Here is a 10,423-nt window from a genome sequence, read left to right as displayed (position 1 = left end):
ACAAAGATGGCCTCCTTTACTCCTCTCTCAAACCATCGTTCCTCTCTATCCAGGATGTGCACATCTTCATCCCTGAAAGAGTGACCGCTGGTCTGGGTCTGGGTTCAGAGATAGAAGAGACCAGTGGTCATTCCATATGTTGAGGGAGTATCAGAGAAACTGAGACATTTATTTTCTAAACATAACGTCCCAGTGGCTTTTAAACCCCAAAATACATTATGACAAAAACTGATTCATCCCAAAGATCCAGTCCCCCGGCACAAACAGAGTAATGTTGTGTATGCTGTTCAGTGTCAGGAGGGCTGTGATCAGTCTTACATCGGGGAAACTAAACAGCCACTGGCCAAAAGGATGGCCCAGCACAGAAGATCAACATCATCAGGCCAGGATTCTGCGGTCTACACTCATCTCCAGGCCAGCGGTCACTCTTTCAGGGATGAAGATGTTGACATCCTGGACAGAGAGGAACAATGGTTTGAGAGAGGAGTAAAGGAGGCCATCTTTATGAAAAGAAATCGTCCATCATTAAACAGGGGTGGAGGCCTCCGGGTTCAATTGTCCCCCTCTTACAATGCTGTGATTGCTAGTATCACTCAACCCCCTGTGAATAGTAAACAGCCATCAGTGTGCTAATGATCCATTGTTAGGCTGATGGTCCTTCTTGACCATGGTCAGCAGCAAACTGGTTGATCCACTCTGAGAAGGTGCTATTTAAGAGACTGAGCTGAAAACAGCACCTCAGACTTAAGAAGTCTTTCGGATGAAAGACGAAACGTTTCTACATTTTTTTGCTTTGTTTTGTTTTAAGCTTTTTTTGAATGTCCAGAGGACCAGATTGAACTTTTAAAGATTTTTCTACCTGGATTGTTGAGAATGCATCAGGATACTCACTAAAATATGGTTTAAAATGAGCATTACTGAATTAAGTAATAGGGGCAATATATAAGACACGTACTAAACCAACACAAAGCTCCAAACTGCTCACATGGCACCTTGCCTGCTTGATTAGAGAGCCCCAAATCCTGTCACAAGTGCAAACAAACACCATTCCTCCAGTCAAGAGCTAGGGATTTGTTCAGTCAGAACAAAACAGAAATCTGATAGGGTGGTCAAACTAATTTGGGTTCATTTCCTTCACCTAAAGACCCCCGTCACACCGGATGACAACCCCGCTCTGGCATTAAAAATCAGCTCGTTGATGATCTTTGCAGGGTCTTGATGAGGTCTTCAGGAACATATTAAAAACACAGTGGGCTCACTTGCTCATGTGATAAAGTGTTAGCATAAAACATCTAACAAGGTTACGTTGGTTCATCTTTGAGATGGCAGTGTATCAGGGTCATGGGTGGAGCATGGGGTTTAGGGTGGGAGAGGTGGCAGCATATCTATGACTTTAGGCCTTCCCTTGTCCACCAATTTGGCTTAGTCACTGAGACTTTAAAGTAGGACTAGCCACTCCATTTTAATTAGGACAAGGTTATGGATACAACCCGGTTCAGACTTGATGCCTGTGGCTGCAGCCTAGCGGTGTGTGATCTTCTAGTGCGTAGCTGCATCCTGATGCAGTCTGAGAAAGTAGTGACAGTGTGAGGCATTTAGAATATAGTGAGGACACAGGAGCACAAAAGTGTACTAACAGCAGCATCGCAATTTTCTTTACACCGAAGAAGGTTTTTCAAATTTACCACGATTCAGCCACAATTGTATATGTATAGTAAGGTGTAAAGAGAGTATCAAGTACTTAGCCCAGTTTTGTATTGACGAAGATATAATCAAGATAAGTTATAATATACTGATATAATATATGTATTAATATAAGTTGTTTAGTTTACTATGAATGACCTTCAACTGAGTCTCATGCATTATCAAACTTCTAAAATTAAACACCTGTTCACAAATCAGTAGATGCTGCTGTGGGGATAAAGATGAGCAAAAGGCCCATTCTGGCCCCAGACTATAGTTGACCTTGTCTTTTAAACATCAGCTGTTGTTTTAAAATAAATTAGCTTAAACAAGTTTCAAGCGATAGTTTCATGATTCATTTTTCCTGCAGAAAACAAACCCCCTATATATATTTTTTTAATAATTTAAAAGTCTAGATGGACTTGGACTGATTTTTGAATCCCTGCCGATCAGAACACATGGTTCTCAGCTTTGCAAGACTAAAGAGAGCTCATGCATGTTGAAGGCCCTGTGTGGGGCTGCAGACTGCAACGTTCTCTCTTTTCTTTGTGTCTTTGGGACATCTGGCTCTGAGCATCTTTAGGATTCCATCAATACCACAGCGAGGGGGAAAACCCCACAGCTGAAAAAAGCTGCCTCAGCAATCTGAGTCCAGGCCAGCTTGAATCAACTCCGAAAACCTCTTCTTGCAGAGCACCCTGAGCTCCAGAGTCAACCTTTAAACAGTTTAACAGAGCAAATGGGGGATGAGGTGCAAAGAGGGAGACAAGGTTTGTAAATGTTCAAAACAGGATGTGCACAAAACGGTTTGTGTCTTTGAAGGACAGCTATGCAGTTTCTGTTGATGTACTTTATTTAGACGATTAGCTGTAATGAGCCCTCTGAGCTCTCTGGATGTTCTCAACACTTTCACACTCAGGCACCAGATACATCACTCACATGCACTTACAGTCATGAGTGTGCATGGAGTAACACCTGCACACCAGACTTATTGAGTGACTCTTCAACAAAACGAAGAGCGAACAAGAGTCCGGTTGTTTGTGTGAGCGTTTCTGAGCAGTGTTCGGTGGTCGTCTGTGTGGGCCTCTCCAGCTCGTGCTTTTCTCTTTGTGCAAGCCTCACCATGTGTTGCACACATGTTCCTGTCCGTCCTGTGAAGAAGTCTTTGTGTCCCTGAGCCGTGTCCTTGACTGCAGTTGCCATGTTTCCTCTAAAGACAATAACTGCCCTCGTCTGCCTTTCCACCTGAGTGAGAACATCTCCATCTTCAACAAGATGGATAAAGTGGGCACGTACGCCTGAGGGAAACTATAAATGTACTGCAGAGAGGATTTTCTCATATTGGCAAAACGGTAACACTTTACAATAAGGTTCACAACATCTGATTAACTACTAGTGAACACCTCAGGAACGTATCAGGAGCTAATGGGCAGTTAACCAGAACTTACTGGGGAACACAGCCAATCCTTATTAGGGGACTACTGGTTAGTTATCTTGTAAATGAAGAGGAACTAATCAAGAAATAATGTGTAGTTACCAAGGAAACCAAAGAGGAACGCTTCAGGAGCTAATGGGCAGTTAACCAGTACTTAATGGGGAAAACATAGCCAAGCCTTCTTAGGGAACTACTGGTTTGTTACCACAGAAACAGAGAATAAATTATTCATTTGGGTTCTGTATAAATCTTGCACCAGTAAGTTCACAGCTCAGACAAAGTTAATGACAGCAGTACAAGATTATGACTGTACTGGGCAGGGTTTATTCAGAACCCAAATCGAGAATTTATCCTCTGTTTCTGTGGTAACAAACCAGTAGTCCCCTAATGAAGTTTGGCTGTGTGTTCCCCAGCAAGTACTGGTTAATTACCCATTAGCTTCTGATTCGTTCTTCTTTGGTTTCCTTGGTAACTACCCATTAGTTCTTGATTAGTTCATTTTCATTTACAAGGTAACAAACCAGAAGTCCCCTAATAAGGCTTGGCTGTGTGCTCCCCAGTAAGTACTGGTTAACTACCCATTGGCTCCTGATTTGTTCCTGATTCGTTCCCTAGTAGTTAATCAAATTTTGTGTACCTTTTTGTCAAGTGTTATCAGTGAAACTGTTATTCCAGTTCTGCTGAGCCTGATCCACATTACCAAGCGATCCTACAGGACAGTCCAGAGAGCTCTCTGTGTCACTCATTCTCCTCGCAGTGTGTGGGCTGAGCTGGAGTGTGGAGGCACTACAGACTGGGACGGCTGCTCTGGGCAACAGCTGCTAAACAAAATGAAGCCTGAAAATTTCACTCCCAGTTCCCACAAACAGGGCTAGGATGTTACATTCTGCAAATAAAATGTGTCCACATCGCTGCAGTGCAACTGTGTTACAGATACACTTGAATGTACTCGCAGAACATTTTCAGCATTTTATTCTAACTAATCCACAACCAGTGGTGGACTGAGGACCTTTTCAGGGTTCCTATGGTCTAGTGACAGCTGCAGAGGCTCCACACACCTGCTGACTTGAACAGGAGAAAGGCAAACGAACAGACCTCAGAGATTTAAACTGGAGAGTTAAAATTCCTTAGCTGGAAATGATCAAGGTTGTAACGTTTATAAAATGGAACTGACCACTTATCTGCCCAGTAAGGAACACAAAACTGTCTCAATGTTGTAACAAAGTGGAACTGACTCCACTGTTAGTCAGGGCCCGCCTGAACTCCCTGTACATTCTGGTTCTGCTGACTCATCACAAACCCCACAGGTAGATTCCCACAGACTGTAACACATACATAAACTCAAGTACATCCCACGCTCACACACATACACACCTCTGAGCGACACCCCCACCATCACCCCCAGTTAGAACGGAGCTCAGCACATTCCTGTCAAGCATGTTAACACCCTGTCAGGATCCAGGAGCATCACAGGGAGCATTTTGTTATTGCAACGTTTTAGCTGTTGTGAATATTCCTCCATGTCAGAGCTGCAGGAATAATAATAACTCTGCCAAGTATTCCACTTGCACCACATGACATTGGTGGATCTTGGAACAAGACATGAAAAGACTCGTATTATTACTTGGTATTTTCTCCTGGCATAGACCAATGTACCCTACACTGTGATTTTTATATTTATACAAAAGGTTTTTGACGGTGGATGAAATTTCTGCACAGCAAACTACAGTCGCTCAAGCAATTCGTTCATATTTCAGCTTTTGTATTATTCATGTCATCAAACATTAAGTCAGGGTAGATGATAGTTTCACCAGAAAGTTTATTACGTTGTGACAGTTTCAAATGCGTATCAGTAAAATGATTTTGCTTATACCTTCATGAAGAAGATGAAAGCTTCAGCTACATTACAATTAACAGTAGCAATATGTGTACACAGTGGCATTACAGCACAAATAAAGTCATTGATTTGTCTAATTATCTGAAAATATATTGTTTTATCAGGTAGTTATTTTTGCAATGAGAGGAATTTAATTAAGGGAATTCTGGTTAGTTGCTCTTAAAGTGTTTATTATCAATATCTTCATATCACACAAGACTATGAGATTGATTGACCATTGTAACAGAGGTGACAAAACAGATTTTTAACGTTATTCAGGTCACTGTTTTCTATTTTTAACTTGACTGTTTTATTTCATGAAACGTCTAAATGACCACAAGTTTTTAAAACTCTGCAAACACGAATCAAATATGAGATTGAGTTAGAGATTGTACAAACATTTTGTCCCTTCCTGAGCGGCTTCAGGCAATAATGATCCTGATTTAGGCTATGAACCAATAATGGATGAATTTAAAATGAGTGTACTTAACATTACCAGGATGTTAATGTATGTTAATTTGTTTGTTGCCTTGAAGGCCTGTCCACAGATAAATGTTCAGTGAAACTTTTGTCATCTCTTGGCTGAGTTTGGTCAGTGCGTGTACAACTGTGCATCATTAGGATTAGAAGAAAAGAAGAAAAAACACTTATTTGAAGTTAAGATTGTTACATTCATAGAGCTTCTTCTGACTTACATAATTATTAGATTTATTATTATCTGTTGGAGAAAATCTCTCTCACTAATGTTGCTTACCCAAAAGAACCACGATGGCAGGATTTTTTTTAACCATATTTATACTTGCAAAGCCAGATTTCAGGAGAGACTACATACAAAGACATATAGATATACCGTATTTTTTGCCCTGTAAGTCGTGTTTTTTTTTTTTTTTTGCATAATTTGCATGCCTTGAAGCTTATAAGTCAAATGTATTTGTGGATTTTTTTTTCCATATTTATAAACCAATTTTTGTCTGAGATATGACCGTTTTCATTCGTTCTGACTGAAAATATTGAACACTGCCATTTTCAACTGCTAGATGGCAGTCGAGGTGTATGGCATGCCGCTGTATCATGTAATTGGTAAAAGTGGCTATTAATGACACAATCAGCCTGCCACCTATGTCCAGCTTGCTTGGAGCAACCGTCAAATCAGCTTCATTTTGCTGCGCCGTCCCGGTTAAATGCAGCTAATTTGACTATTAAAGTGCATTTATTAAGTAAAAGTTCAACTGAGACACACTTTTGCTATAAATTCGAGCAAACAAATAATTGTTTTAGGTGCTTATCTAGTTAAATTTAGAAGAAATGTACAGTGACTCGTCCCTCTGCGCGTTCCCGCTGCCGCAAATCAGTTTTTGAAATGCAGTTGATTTGATCATCAAAGTGCATTTATTAAGCAAAAGTTAGACTGAGACACACTTTTACTATAATTTTGAGCAAACAAATAGTTGTTTTTAAGTGTTAATCTTGTTAAATTCTTGTTAAAGTCCTCCCGTGCACGCTCCTGTGGCCGACATTTGGCAGCCCATCGTTTTTTGGCACAACACCGGCCCACATTTCCAGATTATCAGTGGAGACGCATAACAAACGCAATGCGTCAAAGGTGATGCATAATAGATGCGACATATATGGCAAAGTGACATATTTATGTATTTTTCCACTTTATTAGACATATTTGGACTGATGCGACTTATAGGGCGGTGAGACATGTGCGGCAGAAAATATGGTATATGCATGAAAACCAGTCGCAGTAAAAGGTCACGAGCCACGTTATGTACTCGCTTTATACTCCTCTCAGCTCAGCAGAGTTCACAGAGTGCAGGAAGTGTCCTTGAAGCCAGCTACAGTCTCCTTACACAGAGCTCTCCATTTATCAAAACATGTGGTTCATGGGCAGAGATAAGATAGTGTCTTGGGAGGTGGTTTTGGCTTGTTTTGGGCTTCTTGTTCTCAGGCCAGAGGGGAAGAATATTTTCAGCCATAGTAATAAAAACATCCATAACTTTTGACCCAAAATTCCCTGACATTCTTCTTCTTATTATTATTATTATTATTTTATTATTGTTGTTGTTGCTTGTTTCAAACTCTACTTCTTCAAACTGAGAGCACTAAAACAGCTAACTATTGCAAATAAAATGTTTTAAAATGTTTTAAAATATTATGAGATTTCTTCCAAAACTGTGTGATGCAAAAATGACAGTGATGTAAATGTTTATGGGATGTTGTTTACATGAACCAGTACAGAATTTATGAGGAGGGACCTGTTTAAGACGGCAACAATCCACCTTGATCTTTGCATTCAGACCTTCCCTTAGCTCGATGGCATGCTCAGAATTAAACTCTTGTTCTTTGAATCTTAGGTTGTTAAAAGCGCTATCCAGAACAGGTAAGATATTGTTCGTGCTTAAAGCTTTCTAAAAATATATATCTTCATCACCAATTTATTCCTTTATTTAACCCATCAAATGAACTTAGTCTAATGATCCAGATAATTCTTATAAGTTGTAAATCTTTGGATGACACATGACCAACAGGTTTATTTTTGGAGCAAACAACACCATCTCCTCTCTGTGCTGCTCCCTCCATAATGAGCTTGACTAATCAGCCACAGCCTGTTGTGATCTTGGTCTATAAATAGGTTTTCTTCTGCCTCCGGCCTCCATATAGGTCTTAGAAAGTCTTAACCAATGCTGGGAACAGGATGGTTAATATCAAACACATGTGGGCAGGAAAAGGTTTTGCAACAAAATACAAACAACCGTGTTTCACCTTCAAAGTGATAATTACTGCTGTGCATCTCCCAGAATTACACTTTGATCTTGTGCACGAAAGCATAAAATCACAGTTTTAAAATGCTTTACATGCAAACATCATAAAATCTTTTGTTTTCCCATTTGTTTCATCTCCATTAGTGCATTTCCTATCTTTTTGCTGTCTGTGTGTTTTTATGTCTCCGTGCACATTCCCTGTTGGCTGTAGCATGACTCAGATGCCAGTGGAACAGGGTGCGTCTCCCACAGCCAACTGCACATACTTCTCAAGTCAAGATTTGTAAGAGCCTTTCACACAGCCCCCTCACTTGTAAACAGAACAAGGGACTGTAGGAAGGCAAGTGAACCCAGTCCAGAGCTGTGTAGCACTCACTACAGTAAAGTGTTGTGCATTGTGTGTTCACTAATTAAGTCAAAACTTGCTTTTGGCTTGAGTCTCGGGTTGTGAAACCAAAATATCTCTGTGAAAATATGTATTTTTGTGATTTTGATTAAACTTTTATTGTGTTTTTTTTTAGTTTTATGTCTGAAATTAGCTAAATTCAAGGTCATTTGTTGCAGCAGACTTGCCCCCCTTGTCCTACCTCTGTCCATCCCCTCTCTTCTTGCCTTTGAAGCCCAGAACTCTCCTCTGCTCCTGCCAGACAGAAAACCCTACATCCTGAGAGAGACAGGAAGAAGCCCCAGACACCAGTTCAACGCTCCAGCAGCAGTCGGGAATTTATTTACACTCGTTTAACACTTTCACGAAGAGAGAGCAGGGAACTCATCATATTGCACAAAAACAACCAAACAGGTCAATCTCAACACAGTCTCTGAGATGCACCTTAAATCAGTAAGGTTCTCAACAGCTGCCACCAATTTTCCAGAGATTCTTTTGGTCGCTAACGCTTCAGTGAAGTCCTCCATCTGCTGCAGCACTAGCTCTGATAGACCACATGTAGATGAGGAATCTAGTTACCAGATTTCCAAAAGATTTCCAAAACTCAAATTTATGCAAAGAATCACCTGAAACTAGGAGTGTCTGCCAGCGGAGGCCAGTGCCAGGGCTGCAGGAGGAGTTCGATGAAATGAAATCAGGTGCTAGTAAAATGCATTATTCTGAATGTCAAGGAGCTGCTGGTAAAGTTGGAAACAGGACTCCTCATTCAGCAACAGACCCCTTCCCCACTGTCCTCGTAAGGCAAACTTCCTGTGTTTGACTTGGAAAACGCAACATCTGTTGAAAGTCAAAACAAAGGTGACAGCTTATTTTAAACTCAGATTGAAAGACTATTTTACAAGTTGGCATGGGTTTAAGTTTTACTACAAAATCAGATAATTGTTTGCCTCAGTTCTTGTCACTGCCACACAATGAAAATGTCTGTCCAGTCCCTCATGTTGAATCCTGCCTACTTATACAGACATTCATAGGTCAAAGGGCGTCAACCGAGGACCGACAACCCCACTAATCTTTCTCTAAATTTATTTCAAACAGGCATGCCCGAATGCAAAATACTGCTATTTAGTGCTATATTCTGCAGGCACACGCCCAAAAAGCTTGGCCTTGTTCCAGAAAGTATAGAGCGTTGGGGTGGGGGTGGATGACAGTGGTGGCTCTGGCATTTAATAAAATAACCCCACAACAATAAACGACTGTTCCTTGTTCAGCTGTCGCAGCCACCCCTCTGCCAGGGGCAATCAACTTCATCGCCCCTCAGGTGTGGGACACCCCCTCCACCCCCACTCCAGCCGGGCGGCCATGAAGGGCAGCGCTGTAATTTAGACCATTAAGATGCAGCGGAGGGGTCTTAGAACCGCTGTGCAGGAAGCTGACGAGAACAGATGCACATACTGCTGCCAGGCCTCAAACAGCCAAGGAGGAGGAGGAGGGTGGTTTTCTGTTTAAAACTGACTTCACCTACTCATATCTCAGTCAGGACACGGTGTCGGATGAATTTCCCAAGGAAGAGATGAGTGCAGAAGGATTACTCTGAAACAATCCGATTTCTTGGATCTGTGAAATTTTCCTCTGTGCTAATTGTTTAAAGTTGGACGTACATGTATGTTGAGGAGAAGGTTTGTCGTAATTGAGCTGAGCAGTTTATTACGTAAGAAAAAGAAAAAGAAAGGGAACTCATAACAGAAGGAGGTTGAGGAGATACAGTTTAATAGACGCACACAGAGCAGGCTGAATATTTGAACAGAAGTATGAAGGATCCTAACTTAGTGAGACAAACTGAGGCTGAGTGGATACAAAATACCTGCAGCAAGCTAAAATCTGTCATGGGATCTTTTTGTATCCATTCACTTGAATGTTGGTCACATTGGCCAGTCCTGTAAGCTTCCCCCCATTTTTAACCACTAAAACAAGTCTACTTTTAAAGTTAAGCAACAAACCAGTCTCAAATGGACAAAATCTCAGAAAGTTTTTTACTTTACTTTCTGACAAGTTGTGTAGAGCCTGAATAAAATAATCCTTTCAACAATTGGAGAATCAACTGTGTGTTTAGTATGCACAGAAATATCCAGATGATCTTTTAAGCACCTAGCTGTGCTGCTGCATTGTTTCCTGTGAAAGGTGGTTATCTATCTATCTATCTATCTATCTATCTATCTATCTATCTATCTATCTATCTATCTATCTATCTATCTATCTATCTATCTATCTATCTATCT

Source organism: Nematolebias whitei, chromosome 8 (assembly GCF_014905685.2).
Source record: "Nematolebias whitei isolate Nwh7 chromosome 8, NemWhi1, whole genome shotgun sequence".
NCBI classification, from domain to species: Eukaryota; Metazoa; Chordata; class Actinopteri; order Cyprinodontiformes; family Rivulidae; genus Nematolebias; species Nematolebias whitei.
The sequence above is the reverse complement of the archived record's forward strand: the minus strand, read 5'-3'. Positions refer to the sequence as shown.